This window comes from Schistocerca americana, chromosome 1 (assembly GCF_021461395.2).
Source record: "Schistocerca americana isolate TAMUIC-IGC-003095 chromosome 1, iqSchAmer2.1, whole genome shotgun sequence".
In the NCBI taxonomy this organism is placed as follows: Eukaryota; Metazoa; Arthropoda; class Insecta; order Orthoptera; family Acrididae; genus Schistocerca; species Schistocerca americana.
In genome coordinates, this window is record NC_060119.1 from 588,623,357 (window position 1) to 588,646,465 (window position 23,109).

General features: G+C 43.3%; 1 protein-coding gene across 1 annotated transcript in view; it reads right to left on the reverse strand.

The window, feature by feature from the left end:
* LOC124606730 overlaps positions 1–23,109 on the reverse strand; it is an 88,172-nt gene that overhangs the window by 57,540 nt on the left and 7,523 nt on the right. The window lies entirely within an intron of this gene.

Here is a 23,109-nt window from a genome sequence, read left to right on the forward strand (position 1 = left end):
TTTTACCCTCCACGCTGCCCTCCAATACTAAATTGGTGATCCCTTGATGCCTCAGAACATGTCCTACCAACCGATCCCTTCTTCTGGTCAAGTTGTGCCACAAACTTCTCTTCTCCCCAATCCTATTCAATACTTCCTCATTAGTTATGTGATCTACCCATCTAATCTTCAGCATTCTTCTGTAGCACCACATTTCGAAAGCTTCTATTCTCTTCTTGTCCAAACTATTTATAGTCCATGTTTCACTTCCATACATGGCCACACTCCATACGAATACTTTCAGAAATGACTTCCTGACACTTAAATCAATACTGGATGTTAACAAATTTCTCTTCTTCAGAAACGCTTTCCTCGCCATTGCCAGCCTACATTTTATATCCTCTCTACTTCGACCATCATCAGTTATTTTGCTCCCCAAATAGCAAAACTCCTTTACTACTTTAAGTGCCTCATTACCTAATCTAATTCCGTCAGCATCACCCGACTTAATTAGACTACACTCCATTATCCTTGTTTTGCTTTTGTTGATGTTCATCTTATATCCTCCTTTCAAGACACTGTCCATTCCATTCAACTGCTCTTCCAAGTCCTTTGCTGTCTCTGACAGAATTACAATGTCATCGGCGAACCTCAAAGTTTTTATTTCTTCTCCATGAATTTTAATACCTACTCCGAATTTTTCTTTTGTTTCCTTTACTGCTTGCTCAATATACAGATTGAACAACATCGGGGAGAGGCTACAACCCTGTCTTACTCCCTTCCCAACCACTGCTTCCCTTTCATGTCCCTCGACTCTTATAACTGCCATCTGGTTTCTGTACAAATTGTAAATAGCCTTTCGCTCCCTGTATTTTACCCCTGCCACCTTTAGAATTTGAAAGACAGTATTCCAGTCAACATTGTCAAAAGCTTTCTCTAAGTCTACAAATGCTAGAAACGTAGGTTTGCCTTTCCTTAATCTTTCTTCTAAGATAAGTCGTAAGGTCAGTATTGCCTCACGTGTTCCAGTGTTTCTACGGAATCCAAACTGATCTTCCCCGAGGTTGGCTTCTACTAGTTTTTGCATTCGTCTGTAAAGAATTCGTGTTAGTATTTTGCAGCTGTGACTTATTAAGCTGATAGTTCGGTAATTTTCACATCTGTCAACACCTGCTTTCTTTGGGATTGGAATTATTATATTCTTCTTGAAGTCTGAGGGTATTTCGCCTGTTTCATACATCTTGCTCACCAGATGGTAGAGTTTTGTCAGGACTGGCTCTCCCACGGCCGTCAGTAGTTCCAATGGAATATTGTCTACTCCGGGTGCCTTGTTTCGACTCAGGTCTTTCAGTGCTCTGTCAAATTCTTCACGCAGTATCGTATCTCCCATTTCATCTTCATCTACATCCTCTTCCATTTCCATAATATTGTCCTCAAGTACATCGCCCTTGTATAGACCCTCTATATACTCCTTCCACCTTTCTGCTTTCCCTTCTTTGCTTAGAACTGGGTTTCCATCTGAGCTCTTGATATTCATACAAGTCGTTCTCTTATCTCCAAAGGTCTCTTTAATTTTCCTGTAGGCGGTATCTATCTTACCCCTAGTGAGATAGGCCTCTACATCCTTACATTTGTCCTCTAGCCATCCCTGCTTAGCCATTTTGCACTTCCTGTCGATCTCATTTTTGAGACGTTTGTATTCCTTTTTGCCTGTTTCACTTACTGCATTTTTATATTTTCTCCTTTCATCAATTAAATTCAATATTTCTTCTGTTACCCAAGGATTTCTACTAGCCCTCGTCTTTTTACCTACTTGATCCTCTGCTGCCTTCACTACTTCATCCCTCAAAGCTACCCATTCTTCTTCTACTGTATTTATTTCCCCCATTCCTGTCAATTGCTCCCTTATGCTCTCCCTGAATCTCTGTACAACCTCTGGTTCTTTTAGTTTATCCAGGTCCCATCTCCTTAAATTCCCACCTTTTTGCAGTTTCTTCAGTTTTAATCTACAGGTCATAACCAATAGATTGTGGTCAGAGTCCACATCTGCCCCTGGAAATGTCTTACAATTTAAAACCTGGTTCCTAAATCTCTGTCTTACCATTATATAATCTATCTGATACCTTCTAATATCTCCAGGGTTCTTCCATGTATACAACCTTCTTTCATGATTCTTAAACCAAGTGTTAGTTATGATTATGTTGTGCTCTGTGCAAAATTCTACCAGGTGGCTTCCTCTTTCATTTCTGTCCCCCAATCCATATTCACCTACTATGTTTCCTTCTCTCCCTTTTCCTACACTCGAATTCCAGTCACCCATGACTATTAAATTTTCGTCTCCCTTCACAATCTGAATAATTTCTTTTATTTCATCATACATTTCTTCAATTTCTTCGTCATCTGCAGAGCTAGTTGGCATATAAACTTGTACTACTGTAGTAGGTGTGGGCTTCGTATCTATCTTGGCCACAATAATGCGTTCACTATGCTGTTTGTAGTAGCTTACCCGCATTCCTATTTTCCTATTCATTATTAAACCTACTCCTGCATTACCCCTATTTGATTTTGTGTTTATAACCCTGTAGTCACCTGACCAGAAGTCTTGTTCCTCCTGCCACCGAACTTCACTAATTCCCACTATATCTAACTTCAACCTATCCATTTCCCTTTTTAAATTTTCTAACCTACCTGCCCGATTAAGGGATCTGACATTCCACGCTCCGATCCGTAGAACACCAGTTTTCTTTCTCCTGATAACGACATCCTCTTGAGTAGTCCCCGCCCGGAGATCCGAATGGGGGACTATTTTACCTCCGGAATATTTTACCAAAGAGGACGCCATCATCATGTAATCATACAGTAAAGCTGCATGCCCTCGGGAAAAATTACGGCTGTAGTTTCCCCTTGCTTTCAGCCGTTCGCAGTACCAGCACAGCAAGGCCGTTTTGGTTATTGTTACAAGGCCAGATCAGTCAATCATCCAGACTGTTGCCCTTGCAACTACTGAAAAGGCTGCTGCCCCTCTTCAGGAACCACGGCTGTCCATAGGGTCATGAAAAGGTCAACAATGACCTTGTACCGACCCGGACACTTTTCTTGACCTTTGATAGTGTTCAGCTGCCGTCGCGTATCAAAGCGGGCTACGAGGTTATTTCTGTTCGCCCCTATGTCCCGACACCTACGCGCTGCTACCAGTGTCAACGTTTTAATCACACTCGCCAGTCTTGTTCCAATGCGGCTAAATGTGTCACTTGTGGCAGGGATGCCCATGAGGGTGACTGTCCACCTCAGTCTCCTCGTTGTGTGAACTGTCAGGGTGACCATGCAGCATCCTCCCGCGACTGTCCCATCTACAAGGAAGAACGCTGTATCCAAGAAATTCTGGTCAAAGAGAAAATGTCCACCTCGGCTGCTCGCAAGCTATTTGCTAGTATGAAGCCCACACTGCTCCCAGCGGGAAAATACAGCACTGCCCTTGCCTCTCCTCGGACTACAAGGGAGGTGGCGACGCAGACATGCGATCTGACCTTCAGCACCACGGTCGTCCGTCCGGCCAGTGCTAAGATCACGCGGTCGACGTCTCCTCTTCCTCCCGTCACCCCTCAGACACAAGCACCTTCATCAGCTGCTGCCAAGACGAAGACCCAGAAGTCAGATGCACGGGCCTTCAAGAAGGAACCGTCCCGTGCAGACTTCCTACGTACCTCAAACTCCCAGCCATCGACCAGTACTCCCACTAAATGACCTTCCAAGAAGGCTCATAGGAAGCACAGTTCTCCTTCTCCGCCACGGCGCATTTCTTCTCCTGCGCCACCCAGCAGTTGCTGCCCCAGGCCGTCATCCGTTTCGCCTGGCCGCACCGCTGGTAGCCGAACATCTGGCCGTCCACCGGCGGAGGAAGCTCCTCCTCCCGGCTATCTTAACGCGATGGCCGATGAACCTATAGAACCAATGGACGATGACTGTCCGCCTACTGATAGTGTCGTCAGTGCTCGCTCGAAGCCAGGCCCTCAGTGGCCTTCGAGGTGACCCCTTCTTTCATCTTCCTTTTTTCTCACGATGGCATTGGAATATTCGCAGCATTCGCTCCAACCGAGAGGACTTAAAGTTGCTGCTCCGCTTGCACCGTCCGCTCGTTGTAGCCCTCAAGGAAACGAAGCTACGCCCATGCGATCACATTGCCTTGGCACACTACACCTCTGTGCGTTTTGACCTACCCCCTGTGGTAGGTATTCCGGCTCGTGGAGGGGTTATGTTGCTGGTCCGGGATGATATTTACTATGATCCCATCACATTGCACACCGGCCTACAGGCAAATGCTGTCCGAATTCCTCTCCCCACTTTTACATTTTCCATTTGTACCGTTTACACTCCATCGTCGTCTGCCGTTACCAGGGCAGACATGGTGCAAATTATTGCTCAGCTACCTGCACCATTTTTGTTAACTGAAGACTTCAATGCCCACCATCCCCTTTGGGGCTCTCCAGCATCCTGCCTGAGGGGCTCCCTGTTAGCGACCTTTTCAACCAGCTCAATCTTGTCTGCCTCATTACTGGCGCCCCCACTTTTCTTTTGGACACATCTCACACCTATTCTCATTTAGACCTCTCTATATGTACTACCCAACTTGCACGCCGGTTTGAGTGGTATGCCCTTTCTGATACATATTCGAGCGACCACTTCCTGTGTGTCATCCATCTCCTGCATCATACCCCCTCTCCGTGCTCAACTAGTTGGAACATCTCCAAAGCAGACTGGGGGCTCTTCTCTTCCAGGGCGACCTTTCAGGATCAAACCTTCACAAGCTGCGATAGTCAGGTCGCACACCTCACGGAAGTCATTCTCACTGCTGCTGAATATTCCATCCCTCACCCTACTTCTTCTCCACGTCGCGTACCGGTCCCCTGGTGGACCGTGGCATGTAGAGACGCTTTACGTGCCGTCGTATTATTAAAGAAAGCAAGAAAGCCAGCTGGGCTGCTTTCACAAGCACCTTCAACAGTTTTACTCCTTCTGTTGTCTGGGCCTAGCCCGTGCCAGCTATCTGGCACTAAGGTCCACTCACCAGTTTCTGGCTTGACGGTCGCGAATGACGTCCTTGTGGCCCCTGAGGATGTCTCCAATGCCTTCAGCCGCTTTTTCGCAGAGGTTTCGAGCTCCGCTCATTACCATCCTGCCTTCCTCCCCCGAAAACAGGCAGAGGAGGCTAGGCCACCTAACTTCCGCTCCTCGAATCGTGAAAGTTATAATGCCCCTTTCACCATGCGGGAACTCGAAAATGCACTTGCCCGGTCACAGTCCTCCGCTCCAGGGCCTGATTCTATTCATATTCAGATGCTGAAGAACCTTTCTCTTGCGGGTAAAGGTTTCCTTCTTCGTACTTATAATCGCATCTGGATTGAGGGACATGTTCCCGCATGCTGGCGCGAGTCTATTGTTGTACCGATTCCTAAGCCGGGGAAGGACAAGCACTTGCCTTCCAGTTATCGACCCATCTCGCTTACCAGCTGTGTCTGCAAGGTGATGGAACGAATGGTTAACTCTCGTTTGGTTTGTCTGCTCGAATCTCGATGCCTACTTACCAATGTACAACGTGGATTTCGTAGGCGCCGCTCTGCTGTTGACCATCTGGTTACCTTGTCGACCTTCATTATGAATAACTTCTTGCAGAAGCGCCCGACCGCGGCTGTGTTCTTTGATTTGGAGAAGGCTTACGACACCTGTTGGAGGGCGGGCATTCTCCGCACCATGGGGCCTTCGCGGTCGCCTCCCTCTTTTTATTCGTTCCTTTTTAATGGATCGACAGTTCAGGGTATGTGTGGGTTCTGTCCTGTCAACAGGGCTCAGTTTTGAGCGTCGCTCTCTTCGCCATAGCGATCAATCCAATAATGGATTGCCTCCCAGCTGATGTATCAGGCTCCCTTTTCGTGGACGATTTTACCATCTATTGCAGCGCGCAGCATACATGTTTCCTGGAGCGCTGTCTTCAGCGTTCTCTTGACCATCTTTACTCCTGGAGTGTCACCAATGGCTTCCGTTTTTCTGCCGAGAAGACAGTCTGTATTAACTTCTGGTGCTACAAAGAGTTTCTCCCACCGTCCTTACGACTCGGTCCCGTTGCTCTCCCATTCGTGGAGGCAACAAAATTTTTAGGTCTTACATTTGACAGGAAACTTAGCTGGTCTCCACATGTGTCTTATTTGGCTGCCCGTTGTACCCGTTCTCTAAATGTCCTCCATGTTCTCAGTGGTATGTCGTGGGGAGCGGATCAAACTGTCCTACTTTGCCTATATCGGTCGATCGTCTGCTCAAAGCTGGATTATGGGAGCTCTCCTCTGCACGGCCGTACATCTTACGCCGCCTCAACTCCATACAACATCGGGGTTTACGTCTTGCGATCAGAGCATTTTATACTAGTCCCGTCGAGAGTCTTCATGCTGAAGCCCGTGAATTGCCACTCACCTACCGGCGTGATATACTGCTTTGTCGGTATGCCTGTCGGCTACTGTCAATGCCCGACCACCCGTCTTATCGTTCCTTTTTTGACGACTCTCTCGATCGTCAATACGGGTTGTATGTCTCTGCCCTGCTACCCCCTGGAGTTCGCTTTCGTCGCCTCCTTCAACACCTTGATTTTTCACTCCCTGCAACCTTTAGAGTGGGCGAGAGCCACACGCCACCTTGGCTCCAGGCTCAGGTTCACGTTCACCTTGATCTCAGCTTGCTCCCAAAGGCTACCCCTGGTTCGGTATACCACTCCCGTTTTGTCGAACTTTGTTCGAAGTTCATTAATATGACCTTCATTTAAACAGATGGCTCTAAGACCAATGATGGGGTCGGGTGTTCTTTTATTGTCGTTGGCATGGAACATCGTCTTCTCCCTGCCATGTATGGGGTATTTCCTGCAGAATTGATGGCCCTCTATCAGGCCCTCTGCTTCATTAAATGGTCCTCACTCACACTAGTTTTGTTATGTACAGAGTCAGTGGGTAGCAGTCAGGCTATTGCTCGGAGTTTTTCCCACTACCCCTTGATCTCTGCCATTCATGACCTTCTTGCTGATATTGGTAATGCAGCTTGTTCAGTTGATTTCCTTTGGTTTCCTGGCCACGTAGGTATCCCGAGTAATGAATTTGCTGAACATCAGGCTGGGAGGATAGGGGTGGGGGTGGGGTGGGGGTGGGGGGCAGCAACTATCTACCCCCATTCTCCATGATCTCTCTGGAGGTGGATTTTCAGTCTTACATCAAAGCCCTTTTTGCCGACTCTTGGGATGCTATTTCCCCTGCTAGTAAAATTTGTGCAATCAAGGAGACTTATCGTGTGTTGTACTTCCCTCCACTTCTCCTAGTGGGAATCCAGCATCCTCTGTTGGCTTCGTATTGCCCATACTATGTAGACCCATGGCCTTTTACTCTGCAATGAGCCCCCCCCCCCTCCACTTTATAGTTGCCGGGCTCCCCGTATGGTGATCCATATTTTGCTGGACAGTCCTCTCCTTTTGCCGCTCCCATCTTCCTTGCCTCTGGTGTTAGCATATGACCCTCACATGGTTATGTCTGTCCTTGGTTTTCTTTGTGAAAGTGGCTGCATGGTTATGTCTGCCCTTGGTTTCCTTCGTGAAAGCGGTTTGTCCTCTCAGGTTTAAGTCCTTGATATTTCCTCTGGGATTTGAGTCCCTCCAGTAGTGTAGGCATTGGTTATGTAGGCTTTGGCCTTGCCTCTACACCGGCCAGCCTCCTTTTCCCTCCTTGTTAGATCTGTTGTGTATTCTTCCCCTGGTGTCGTCCCTATTGTATCATGATAATAGTGTGGAGTGGGTGTCAGGACGGGTCAGTGGTGGTGCTGGTGCCTCACCACATGTAGCATTTCTGGGGCTTCCCTGTTTGCACCCACCCCTCTCCTGTTCTTTCCTCTTCCTGCTGCTCTGACATTCCTGTTCCTTCTCTGTTTGCCTGTTATCCCTTCTCCTTGACTGGTCTGTGCTGTTTGTGGTGTTCCTCCCATGATTTCTGCTGTCTTAGATCATTTGACTGCTGACCTCACTGTTTGGTTCCCTCTCACACCAACCAACCAACCAGCCAACCATCTTGACATATTCATACTGAAGTTCCTGATCAAATGCCCAAAATTTAGAAGAGGTGCTATCTGCAGTAAACAATACTTAATAATGTATGCACATTTATGTGCTGTAGAATGAAGTGTGTATATGTACATAAACATGGTTACCTTTACACTTTTTCAAAAACTGTATATCCACCACTGGAAACAAACCAGAATTAACTTAAATTTGGAAAAAAATAAAAAATAAAAATCGACGTAGACCGTCAGAGCATCTGACGATGAGCCCCCATGGCTCAAAATGCACCGTGCATTGAAATAAAATCATGATTGTGACTGAAGATGGTTCTTTATTTTACAAAATATTCTAATAGTTTTGTGAGTAGTTTGACTTGAACATGGTCATATTTTTTTTGTTGTTCCCCGAGTTGCTTGGACAATGAATTTTGATCTAGAAGTTCCCTTTCTTTTTGAATTTCTTACCTTCTTCTTTTAAGTCTTATTTAAAGTTACTTATCTTGTTTTAGTTCAACTTATTACTTTAACCTGGCAACAACAGATTTTTTTCCAGATTATTTGGATGAAATTTTCTGTAAAGTCTTCATATTCCCTCTTCTTCTAGCACTGCTAATCCCTGTCCTTCGCCTGGGTCACCTTAATGGAATTGAACCTGGATGATCTTTTGGTATGCTTCAGTGTTCCATTTCCTGTGTGATATGTAGCCCTCTGATAATTTAGATCAGCACCTTCATTTAATAAGATTTGATTTGGTCATCTTTTCTTGATGTTTGCTGGAGGGGACCTACTAGTCAGTTCCTCCCAACCATATTCCAGCAGTCTTCATAGAACTTCATCTCCGTGTGCTTGGATGGGTGCTGAAAGAGCGCGTCAATTGTCCTCCAAGCTACTTAAATGACATAAACAGCTGAACTTTAAATTTTCTGTATTTACGCTTTGTTATACAGCAACACAATCTCATATACTAAGCATACTAAGCAGGTTGACAGAACGTCTTAAACATAGCATATATCTCTGAATCAAAGATGAGGTTTTTTCTGAAGTTTTGTGCCCAAAGTAGAGGTCATCCTGTATTCAGAGCAAATGATGTGGTCTTTTTCTTTCCTTTACTGAATCAAATCTAGATCTTCCATTATGCTGTAACTATACTCTCTGCCATGCCTACCACTTTGACGTTGAACATATCCATGCTCTTTGAGCATTATTGTATGATAGCAGGAAGACTTTGTTGTGGCAATTTTTTTTATCAGTTGTTTGACTTTGAGAGCCTACTTCTAAACCACGTAGGAAAGTGTGTAATTGATCATGACTGTTGTTGAATAAGAAAGTGAGATACAGAAAGTTTAAAGTTCAGTTGTTAATATCATAATATCATTCAACTAGCTTGGAGGACAATTAATGGTCCCTTTCAGTACCCATCTGTTCTATGATGACTGTTGGAACATGACTGGTAGGAACTGATGAGCAGGTCCATCTCAGCAAACATCAAGAAAAAAGGACCAAACAAATCTTATTAAATAAAGCTGCTGATCTAAAGTATCAGAGGGCTACAGATCACACACAGGAAATGGAAAACTGAAGCCAAACCAAAAACCACCCAGGTTCCATTCCATGGCACAGAATTTATCATAGGGGGCAGTAGCCCACTAGATGATGTTCCATATCTGAATAATTACTTAGAAGTCTTATGAGCAGCAGGTAAATCCATACCCAAGATCATCACGGCAAATGTTTGTGAGTAATCACTTGTCTAGCCAGATGGTCAGCCAGTTAATTCCCCGTGTTACCCACAAGACTTGGGACTCAAAGAAACACAACTGAGCAAATAATACAACTAAGGTCAGATAGACGATTATGAGTAGCATGAATAGCAGGTATAACAGGATGACAAAAGTTACACAATCAATAGCCTGAAGACTGCCCACAGACAGAGAAAATTAAAATGTGATCAAGAGAGGTCTGTTTAATAAAACTTAGGGCTCTGTTGATGGCTTTCATCTCCACCATAGAAACACAACAGATTTCCAGCAACATATTTTGATCCTGACTGCAACAGACGTAAAACCATATCCATGGTTTTAGAGTCCCAGAGTAAATAGTCCTGAAGATCTGGGAGGAAATAACGTCAACAGATCACAGCAAAGATTGAAACTTGGTCATTTAAATAAATTTGTCCAACATTATAGTCTGGGTACTAATTGATGAGGAATGGTTGGGAATACATGGGTGTGCACTATAAAAAGGACAGGCAGATATCACGGCGGAATGTATAAAGGCACATTCCAACTGGGAAACCCACAAGGTAGCAGTCTTCAAGGTGTCGACACTTTCCATAAGAAAAGAGAATTCAAGACATCGGTAAATTAGGAAATTTTTGTATGCTGATTGTGTAAGTGAGCAAGAGTTGGTATTGCTGGAAATGATGAGCTAGGATCCAAAATGAAGAGGTAAGATCCCCACTTCAGCAAGGCCAATGTCTATGCGACCTGCACGGAAGGCGATAGTGCCCAGTTTTATACTGTAATGGTATAATGGGCACAACAGTTTCAAAGCCAAAGGTGCTGCTGAACCACAAACCTGGCAACCATAGTCCATGTAGGTAGAGACCAGGGGCCAGTAAATAAGGAGCAGGGTAGTGTGATCTGCACACCAAGAGACGTAGGTGAGGAAGAAGACAGCATTAAGATTTTGCATGCAACTAGTCTCAATTTGATGAATATGGGGCAGCCATGTACGATTTTTATCAAATATGAGTCCCACAGTTCAGGACTGTGCAACAATGTCCAAGTGCTGGGTACCCAAGAAGGGTTTCGAGTCAGGATGAACCAAGGTATCACAATAGAAATCATGACCTGAATTTTTGTGGGAGAACATTGGAAATCATGGGAAAGGAGCAGAATGGAGGCTCTATAGATTGCACTTTGGAGCTGGCATTCAGTTAAGGTTAAGGATTGACGGATATATCAAAAGCAACAGTCACTGACATACAGCACAGAGGTCTCCACTGGTCTAACAAAGTCACAAGCCTACTGATGGCTATAATGAAGTATGTAAGATATAACATGATATCCGGAGGGTGACCGTTCTATTGGGCACATGCAGAGTTGAGCAATACACCAACTCTTAACTAAAACAATCAGAGAGAGAGAGAGAGAAACTGATGAAAAAAAGCAATAGGAAACCTCAAGAGCCACAATCATGGAGGGCAGGCACCAAGTGCTGCTGCATACTTTGTGCAGGGCAAAAAAGACTACAACGCGATGTTGATGTATAGAAAAAGACTGTTTGATTGCCGTTTCTAACCTAACCAGATGGTTGGTTATGTACTATCTCCCCCAGGAAACCACACTGATAGGAGAACATAAGGTCCCATGAAAATTTCAAAGTATGGCAAAATTGTTGGACTACCATCCTTCCATACAGTCTAGAGAGAACATCTGGGAGGCTAACTGATCAGTAGCTGTCCATGGACGACGGGTTTTTGTCTGAATTAAAGATTGGGACAATGACACACACACTGTGCACTGAAAGGATAACATGTCCTAGCAAAATACGATTAGATGGACTCTGCAAGTCATACTCAGATGATGGAAAAAATGATTATGAATCAAAGAAGGGCATGTGGCTTCTATCATGAGATGAGTCAAGGGTTTGAAGCAGTTCCCAATCAAAGGTTTATTATAAGGATTGGGAATGTTGTCAACTTGTCTTTTACACATTCAGAAAGTAGCTGTGTAAAAGAGGATGCTGAAGATGTAGCTAAATGTGTCACAAGGTGTTCAGCAAAAACCAACATTTTGATAGATATAGCACCAAGAGGAGGAGACCTGAAACAGTTATTGATTTCCATCGGCCCAGTACACTATGCAGCATGGTCCACACCTGGGATGAAGAGGCATAAGCTCTCAACGAGGAGACTGAACACTCCCAGCATTCCCTCTACTGCACTGAATTTGGCAGTAAGGCTCGGCATATGACTGCTTGAAAGTGATGAGGGTGCTCAGTGAAGGACGTCGCTTGTGATGCTGAATGGCTCTTTGACTGCCCTGAATAGCTGTTGCAATACCTTCAGGCTGCCATGGTATGGCCACCAGTGGAAGGGCCCATAGAAAAAGGGACAGCAGTTCGAGCAATGCAGATGATAGTAGCAGAGATGTTTCAGACAACCTCACTGATAAAAAATCTGATGAAGAGGGGACGATTGTGAAGGCAGAGGTATACAACTGACAGTTTGCCCATTGGAGAGTTCAAAGTGGCAATTGGTCTGTTGGGCAGCGACAAAGAAGTGATAGGGTCATCAGAAAGCAATCATTGCCACAAAGATTGTCATGTGGTGGTGACTGTAGAGAAGCAGTGAGACTGGAGAGGGGATCATAAGATTGGTATAGGAAATTGTGTCATGAGTAGCACTAAAGTGGGTAGATATACCGTTATTGAGATGACACAGATCAATATTAGAAGAAAATTGGTCACTCAGAATGCCTATTCCAGATGACATAGTATTCTCCACATGGGATGGTGTGCACTGATATGTCCAAACGAGAAGAAAGGAGGGAGCGGGATGTAGGAGCAAGATCTATCATTTCAAGATTGTTGTCTGAAGGAACGTTTTAAGTGCCCTGACCAGGTTTAAACAAAAGTTGCAAAAGGAAATCGCACTGCTATTGCTTCCAGTGGAGTACAGAGTGGAACCAATGATATCTGTGCCAAAAACAGACTCCTCCAGCTGCTCTCTTACGCCAGTGCATTCCAGACAGGAGGCATGGTAATCTCAGATGGTTGAAGAATGGTAATCAGTGAAATGTATTTCTCAGTGAATAACACAGACTGTGAAACTGGAGGAAGTTTGCTGTTGCAGTTTTCGCCCGTGACAGTAATATACATAGCTGGTTTTCCAGTTACCACATTTAGGGTGTCCTGGCTGACTTTGCTTTTTCCGGCCATCAAAATATGAGAGGCAGTCAGGGAATTAAGTTCCTGAATTTTACATTCCTTGATTCAGGTAACACTCTTCTGGTATCAGGAAGGGAGTGGGGTGTGGTGATCATCTCCACAATTGACACAGAATTGGGGTTGCTCACACGAGCAATTTTTATCAAATGGCCAAGCAGTCTTTACAAACTAAGTTGTTCATACAATAGGAAGACTTATGGCCAAAGCACTGGCATTTACAGAACTACATCAAGGGTGAGAAATACGGCTTCACAATGGTAGACCATAATTTTCACTTTGACAAAATGTATCCCACTTAAATGCTACCTCGAAGAACACAATGTACCACGTGGACCCCTTGATTGATTTGGGGCGGGGGGTTATGGGACTAAATAGCGAGGTCTTCAGTCCCATAATTCAAAGTTACTTGCATAAGATAGATGGTCTGCTAAAAGTAGGTGGATCCAGTCAGAGGGGTCAATAGGTCATGGGTCCCAGGCCTAGAAAAAACTAAAAGAGGCCCCAACCACAGCCACCCTGCCCTGCTCCTGGAGCAAACCAAAAGCTTATAACTGAAAATAAAAATCACTTTAGCAAAGGAAATTGAGGACCAGTTCAACCATTAATAGCTCATCTGCTAATATTAAAGACAAGGAATCTGGAAGGCTATACTTAGTACAAAGGACCAAAAGAAGGGGATATTCCACTAATATATGGGATACTGTCAGTCTGGCACCAGTCACACTATGGCTTTACGCAAGAGAAAACAATTGGTGAGCCTAGTATGACTGATGCATAGATGCCATAAGACAGTGGAGTCCTTCCGAAAGGAGTGGAAGGAAGAGCCCCAAACTGCAGTAGACTCCTTGATTGTGCGGAGTTTATTTCTGAGAGCAGTAGCACATCAGATATCATTCCACTTTTGGGCAAAGGGAGAATTGATGTGTATCCAAATATCTGCACCTGGCATTGTGAAAGGGAATGGGGGGGTAATTATCTGCTTATCTATCCAATCGGTCAGCCAGTTCATTCCCTGGAATGCCCGCATGACTTGGGACCCAGGGGAAGACAACAGAGGAGGCATTACGGCCAAGGGCAAGAGAGAAGGCCATGGATAGCAGAGACCAAATGGTGGCGAGGGTAGCATCTGTCTATAGCCTGCAAGCTACTCACTGAGTCAGTACATATTAAAACACTGTGAAAGGATACCTGAGAAACAAAATGGAGGGCTCTGTTAAAGGCTAGCAGCATTGCTGTGAACATACTACATGATCCCAGCAGTAAATGGTGTTCCATGCCAGTAGGACACGTAAAAGTGTACCCCGCCATATTTATCATTTTAGAACTAACAGTGCAGAAGATCTTAGCACCCTAGAACTCTTCAAGGATGGAATGTACAAGATGCCAGAATATCATAGGGGTGATAGACCTTAGGACTCTGGAACAGGTTGGTCCTAATCTTTGGTCGAGGCACCATCCACGGGAGGTTGCAGGAGGAAACATAAGGGGCACATTCCTGTGAGTGAAGATGGAGATCCTGACAGAGGGAAGTGAGATGCATTCCAACAACCAATCTCACCAGAGGGTGGGTATCAGGAGGGAGACATCCCTGGGTTGCAAAGAGGGCGGGATAAAGGGATGGTCAGGGAATAGTCAAATGGTGATTGTGTAAGAAACCAGGAGTTGGCTCCATCATATTTGTAGAAGGGGGATCCCCACTTCTGCAAGGAGACTGTCAATAGGACTAGCGTGAAAGGCACCGACAGCGAGACGCACCCCTTAATGATGAACAGGGTCAAGCCATAAACCTGAATAGCACAGTCTGCATCCCAATATGTGTGGGCCAGGAGATGGAGAGCATTAAGCTTCCCCATGCAGGTAGTCTTCAGGTGGCGATTATGGGGCAGCCATGTCAGCTTTTTATCAAAAATAAGGCCCAACAAATGGAACTGTGCTACTACATCACCTAAATAAAGTTCTGGGTTGGGGTGGACTTTGGATCGACAGTAAAATGCATAACCTCTATTTTGGAGGGAGAAAAGTGGAAGCCATGGGAGAGGGCCCATGCAGAAGCCTATCAGATAGCACCTCGCAGCTGGTGTTCAGCAGATGCTACTGAATGTGAGCTGCACCAGACACAAAAATCTGTCAACTTATAATGCCGTAGCAATGGGAGGCCCAACAGAGGTCACAAGTCCATTGATCGTGATGAGGAAGAGCACGACACTTGCACAGTACCTTGTGGGATACTGTTCTGGACCCAAGAGGTGCTGAGTGAAGTGCCAACTCAAACCTGGAAGAGCCAGTGGGATAAAAACTCACAGCTTAAAATCAAAAGCGGAACATGAAAGCCCCAGCCATATAGGGTAACTAAAATGTGACAATGCCAAGCTGTGTCGTATGACTTATGTAGGTCAACGAAGACCATGAGAAGGTGTCTTCAATAAGTAGAAGCCTGTAAAAAAAGGCCCTGAAATTTGAGCACACAATATAATCGGAAGCTAATCATCCTCTTGAGCAGTTTACAAAGTACGTTCATCAGGATAATTGGGTGGTAGCTATCAAGAGATGTTGGGTTCTTCCCGGGGTTAACGACAGGGATAAATACACTGTCTTGCCAGTGTGATGGGAAGGCATCCGTGAGCCAAATGCGGTTGAAGACCCTGAGGTTATGTTGCCTCTGGGTAACATCTAGGTGATGGATCATCTGGTTGTGGATGGAACCCAGGCCTGGAGCCACATCATGTAAAGAGGTAAGAGCCTGCAAGAATTCCCATTCAGTGAAGAGTTCATTTAGGATTTGGCTTGGTGTGAGAGAGGGAGGGAGAGGTTAAAAAAGAGAGGGGTTTGTTCAACTCTGTGTTTCTGCCAAAGAAAGGTAGCAGTAGAGGGAGAGGATGCCGATGCTGTTGCAAAGTGCGTCAAGAGGTTTTCTGTGAGGACCAATGGATCAGTACACAAGAGCACCCTGTAGGATGAGACCCTGAACAGTTGATTGTCCCTGGTGGCCTACAAGGCTATGGAGCTTGGACCAAGCTTGCGATGAAAAGGCATACGTCCCCATCAAGGAAACACTGCTCCCAGCATTCCTTTTTACTCTGCTTAATAAGGTAACAAGCCTTAGCAGAGAGATGCTTAAAAGCAATACTGTTGGTATCTGAAGTGTGTCATTTAAATTGTCGCAGTGCACTTCAGCAGTCCTGGATAGTGACTGCTATATCCTTGGTACACCATTGTACAGTCGATGATGAAGGGAATCTGTGCAGGGTGAATACATCGCCAAGAAAAAAAATCCCAGATCTCTCAGTTAAAAATACACTTTTTCCCCCACAGGAAAATACATTTCTTCCAAGGTGAAAATACATTTTTTCTGTTATAAGCAACAGTGTACTTTCCCTTGGAGCTTTAAAAATACCAATCGTTTGAAAGGTTAAGGTTTTATACACCAGCCTAGAACTTCCTGGCACTTTATAGAGAACAAAACTTGGCAAGGGGAAAAAAAAACAATAAAATAGTGTTTTGGAAAGATCTTTGATGTGCAGCAACATGTATGCTGCATATTTTCATATTACAATATGTTGCATATTTCTGTGTTATGATACACTGCACATTTTAGTATTATTGTTTTTGTGGTCTTCAGTCCAGGGACTGGTTTGATGCAGCCCTCCATGCTACTCTATCTTGCGCAAGTTTGTTCATCTCCAAGTAACTATTGTCACCTAGATCCTTGTGAATTCACTTAGTGTACTCATCTTTTGGTCTCCCTCTACAAATTTTACCCTCCATGCTGCCCTACAATACTAGACTGGCGATCCCTTGAGGCCTCAGAACATACCCTACCAACCAATCCCTTCATCTAGTCAAGTTGCACTACAAATTCCTCTTCTCCCCCCATTCTACTCAGTACCTCATCATTAGTTACATGATCTACCCATCTAATCTTCAGCACCACATTTCGAAAGCTTCTATTCTCTTCTTGTCTAAACTAGTTATCGTCCATATTTCACTTCCATAAATGGCTACACTCCATACAAATACTTTCAGAAAAGACTTCCCGGCACTTAAATCTATACTCGATGTTAACAAATTTCTCTTCTTCAGAAACGCTTTCCTTGCCATTGCCAGTCTACATTTTATATCCTCTCTACTATGACCATCGTCAGTTACTTTTCTCCCCAAATAACAAAACTCGTCTACTAATTCAAGTGTCATTTCCTAACCTAATTCCCTCAGCATCACCTGAATTAATTAGACTACATTCCATTATCCCAGTTTTGCTTTTGTTGATGTTCATCTTATATCCTCCTTTCAAGACACTGTCCATTCTGTCAACTGCTCTTCCAGGTCTTTTGCTGTCTCTGGCAGAATAACAATGCCATCGGCAGACCTTAAAGTTTTTATTTCTTCTCCATGGATTTGAATTCCTACTCCAAATTTTTCTTTTCCTTTGCTGCTTGCTCAATATACAGATTGAATAATATTGGGGATAGGCTACAACCCTGTCTCACACCCTTCTCAACCACTGCCTCTCTTTCATGTCCCTCTACTCTTATAACTGCCATCTGGTTCTGTACAAATTGTAAATAGCCCTTCACTCCCTGTAGTTGATCCCTGCCACCTTCAGAATTTGAGAGAGAGTATTCCAATAAACATTGTCAAAAGCTTTCTCTAAGTCTACAAATGCTAGAAATGTAGGTTTGCCTTTCCTTTATCTTCTAAGATAAGTCGTACGGTCAATACTGCCTCACGTGTTCCATTATTTCTATGGAATCCAAACTGATCCTCCCTGAGGTCGGCTTCTACCAGTTTTTCAATTCATCTGTAAAGAATTCGCATTAGTATTTTGCAGCCATGACTTATTAAACTGCTGGTTCAGTAATTTTCACACCTTTCAACACCTGCTTACTTTGGGATTGGAATTATTATATTCTTCTTGAAGCCTGAGGGTATTTCGCCTGTCTCATACATCTTGCACACCAGATGGCAGGTTTTTCAGTGCTCTGTCAAACTCTTCACGCAGTATCATATATCCTCTTTCATCTTCATCTACGTCCTCTTCCATTTCCATAATATTCTCCTCAAGTACATCACCCTTGTATAGACCCTCTGTATACTCCTGTCTTTCTGCTTTCCCTTCTTTGCTTGGAACTGGTTTTCAAACTGAGCTCTTGATATTCATACAGGTGGTTCTCTTTTCTCCAAATGTCTCTTTAATTTTCCTGTAGGCAATATCTATCTTACACCCTAGTGATACATGCCTCTACATCCTTATGTTTGTCCTGTAGCCATTCCTGTTTAGCCATTTTGCACTTCCTGTCGATCTCATTTTTGAGACATTTGTATTCCTTTTTGCCTACTTCATTTTTATGTTTTCTCCTCTCATCAATTAAGCTCAATATCTCTTCTGTTAACCAAGGATTTCTCCTAGCCCTCGCCTCTTTACCTATTTGATACTCTGCTGCCTTTACAATTTCATTTTTCAAAGCTACCCATTCTTCTTCTTCTGTATTTCTTTCCCCCGTTCTAGTCAACCATTCCCCAATGCTCTCTCTGAAACTCTCTACAACCTCTGGTTCTTTCAGTTTATCCAGATCGATCTCCTTAAATTCCCACCTTTTTTGCAGTTTCTTCAGTTTTAATCTACAATTTATAGCCAACAGATTGTGGTCAGAGTTCACATCTGCCCCTGGAAATGTCTTACAATTTAAAACCTGGTTCCTGAATCTCTGTCTTACCATTATATAAGATATCTGAGACCTTCTAGTGTCTCCAGGCCTCTTCCACATATACAACCTTCATTCAAGAGTTTTAAGCCAAGTGTTAGCTATAGTTAAGTTATGCTCTGTGCAAGAGTCTACCATATATATATATATATATATATAGTTATAATAGAGGGAAACATTCCATGTAGGAAAAATATATCTAAAAACAAAGATGATGTGACTTACCAAATGAAAGTGCTGGCAGGTCGACAGACACACAAACAAACACAAACATACACACAAAATTCAAGCTTTCGCAACAAACGGTTGCTTCATCAGGAAAGAGGGAAGGAGAGGGAAAGACGAAAGGATGTGGGTTTTAAGGGAGAGGGTAAGGAGTCATTCCAATCCCGGGAGCGGAAAGACTTACCTTAGGGGGAAAAAAGGACAGGTATACACTCGCGCGCGCGCGCACACACACACACACACACACACATCCATCCGCACATACACAGACACAAGCAGACATTTGTAAAGGCAAAGAGTTTACAAAGGAAGAGAAGGAAAAGTTGTATGCGAATATGGAATGGAGATAAGGAATGAAAGAGGAAGGTGCCTGGTAGACTCTTGCACAGAGCATAACTTTATATATATATATATCCCACGAGGAATGTTTTCCTCTCTCTGTGTGTGTGTGTGTGTGTGTGTGTGTGTGTGTGTGTGTGTGTGTGTGTGTGCGCGCGTTTTACACTAAGATACATCACACAAGTGTCCCAGTAAAATTTTAAACAATGACATTAATGTCTGGTCTTCTGGACTTGAAGTTATTCTAAGTGGCTGGTTCTCAAAGTTTTAGTTTTAAATGATAGTCAAATGCTTTGTGATTTAAGAAATTCATTGCACACACTCACACATAACATAATCCATCTTGCATAAAAGGAAATTTCCTTTAAAAATAACAATTTTCAAAGAACCATTCACAATATTTTCCCACGACCTCTTAGACATGGGTTCATTTCAGCAGTTGGTAGAGTGTGCCAGAAAATAGGCATTACTGGGCACCGACACCTACAATGACATATGTCCATATGTTCACACACAGACCCTTAAGCGATCTCACAATGTCATAACAGAAATAGGACATCGGACAATACTGAAAGATCTTAGGAATTTCATAACTCATACTAAAATGCTTGATGCAGCTTAAAGGACACATTCATATGTCCAGGTCCACAATGAAGTAGGCCCCAGCCTAATATTTAGCCTTTCAGTGCACTTTTCGAGATGCAAATTTTCTTGGACCAGTACTGAATTGTCTCGTGTTTGGCTCTTTAATATGGCGTAATGCTACACATGCCAGAAGATGAAAATGTGCACTTGACGAACAATTGAAACTAGTCAATAGTGTGGAATGAAATACTTTTTTTCCTAATAAACTGACTTCATCTGCAGAGAAGATGCAGAGAGCAGCACAGGAAAGGAAGCTGTGCTGCAATGGCTCTGAGTCCCACACTCTTCACATATGTACTTGGAGCTTCAAACAGGCCTGACCTTATCCGTGGCATCAATATAGAGACAGCGATTAGTGATCATGTTGTCATAGTGATGATGTTTACTAAAGTTAATAAAGCCATCAAGAAGGCTAGGATAGCATTTTTGCTAGAAAGAACAAACACTCAGCTGTTGGAAGTACTGAGGATGACATGCATTTAAAGTTCTCTGAGCCTGTGGATACTGTGATAATGAATACTAAAGTGGACAGTCCAGTTGAGCTGGAATGACATCTCTGAAAAAGACAATCAGAGACACTGGACAGACAAAATAGGTACAATAAAGGTAACTGTGAAGAAACCTAGGGTAACAGAAGAAATACTGAAATTGATTGACAAAAGAAAAAGGTACAGAAATGCTCAGAAAATACAGTAAAATAAGCCACTTAGGAATGAAACAATACGAGAGAAGGAAAGTTGCTACTCACCATATAGCAGAGATGCTGAGTCGCGATAGGCACAATAAATAGATTCACACAATCAATTCACTTAGTAATGAAATAAATAGGAAATGCAGGAACACTAAGGCAAAATGGCTGAATGAAAATGCGAAAAAACCAAAAAAGAATTGGTCATTGGAAATACAGACTCAGCATACAGAAATGTAGGAAAAAAACATCTGATGAAATTAAATGCAAAGGTGTCAACATTAAAAGTGCAGGGGAAATTCCACTGTTAAAACACACAGGATAGAGTGGACAGATGGAAACATTACATTGAATGCTCTGAAGAGGGGAAGGACTTCTCTGATGATGACAGAAGATGAAATGGAAGTTGATATCAAAAACACATGAAATCCACTATTACATCCCAAATTTGACAGAGCTTCGATAACCTTGCAACCAAATGCCAGAAGGCATAGGTAACATTACTTTGGAATTTCTGAATTCGTTGGGGAAAGGTGGCAAAACGAGTATTCAAGTTGGTTTGTAGAATCAATGAGACAGGCTTTCAGAAATATGTCACCCACACAATTCCAAGATAAAATGACCAGGTAAGTGTGAGAATTATCGCACAGTCAGCCTAAGAGCTCAGGCATGCACATTACTGATGAGAATAATAGAAAGAAGAATGGAAAATAAGATTCAGCATCTCCTAGGTGTCAATCAGTTTGGCTTTAGGATAGGTAAAGGCACTGGAGAGCTTCTCTGGATAATGGAAGCTACACTTAATTAAAATCATAGGACTCGTCGACCTGGAAAAGCATTTGATAATATAAAATGGTGCAAGATGTTCAAAATTCTTGGAAAAACGGGTGTAAGAACCAAGAAGGGACAATAACAACGGAAGACTAAGAATGATGTGCTCAGATAAAAAAGATTGTGAGACAAGGATGCAGTCTCTTCCCTCTCCCTCCCCCCCCCCCCTTTTCGGGGCTGTTCAATCTGCAAATCAGAGAAGCATTGGAGCAAATAAAAGATAGGTTCAGAGTGATATTGAATTCAGGTTGGAAGAATATCAATGGTGACATTTGTTGATGACTTTGCTACTCTCAGTGTAAGCACTGACAATTACAGGATATACTGAATGGAACAAAAAAAATCTATTGAGTACAGAATATGGACTGAAAGAGCATTGAAGAAAGACTAAAGTAATGAAGAGCAGCAGAAATGAGATTAAAGAAAAACTTATCACCAAAATTGGGAACTACAAAGTAGATAAAATGAAGGAATTCTGCTACCTTAGAAGCAAAATCACACGACAGATGAAGCAAGAACATGAAAAGCTGTCTAGCACAAAGAGGGCACTTCTGCCAAAACAAAATCTAGTATCAAACATAGAACTGAAGCATCTGAGATACAGTACTATAAATAAATGTATGAGTCTGGCGACTTACCATCTGACCTTCGAAAAAAAATATCATCCACACAATTCTGAAGACTGCTGACAAGTGTGAGAATTATCACACCGTCAGCCTAACAGCTCATGCATCCAAGTTGCTGACAAGAACAACACAGCACTGATGACCCGTGCAATGAAAAAAAAAAAGGTTAAGGAGTGGCATTAAAATTCAAGGCAAAAGGATACCAATGATGTGATATGCTGTTCTTTGCTACCCTGAGTGAAAGTGAACAAGAATTGCATGATCTGCTGAATGTAATGAACAGTCTAATGAGTACAGAATATGGATGGAGAGTAAATAGAAAAGACAAAAGAAATTAGAAGTAGCATTAATGAGAACGGTGAGAAACTTAACATCAGAATTGATGGTCATGAAGTAGATGAAGTTAAGGAATTCTACTATCTAGGCAGCAGAATAACCAATGACAGACAGAGCAAGGAGGACATCAAAAGCAGACTAGCACTGACCAAAAGGGCACTCTTGACCAAGAGAACTCTACTAGTATCAAACATAGGCCTTAATTTGAGGAAGAAATTCCTGAGAATGTACGTTTGGAACACAGCATTGTATGAAAGTGAAACATGGACTGTGGAAAAACCAGAACAGAAGAGAATTGAAGTGCTTGAGGTGTGGTGCTACAGACAAATATTTAAAATTAGGTGGACTGATTAAGGTAAGGAATGAGGAGGTTCTGCACTGAATCGGAAAGGAAAAGAATATGTGGAGAACACTGACAAGGAGAAGGGATACAACATCAGGAAATGACTTCCACGGTGCTAGAGGGAGCTGCAATAGGCTATTGGTGTTGGTTTACTGTTGATTCTGATAACGACGCTATCACCGAACTGTTCACAGTAAGTCACTCTCTGCCCTAATTTATTATTCATAACGAATCCTAATCCATACGTATCAAGAGGATGCGACTGGACTAATTACACGGCACACGGAAATGTTTGGACGGCCATTCTCCCCATACTTCATGTGGGAACAGAGCAGAAGAAACCCTTATAACTGGTACAATGGG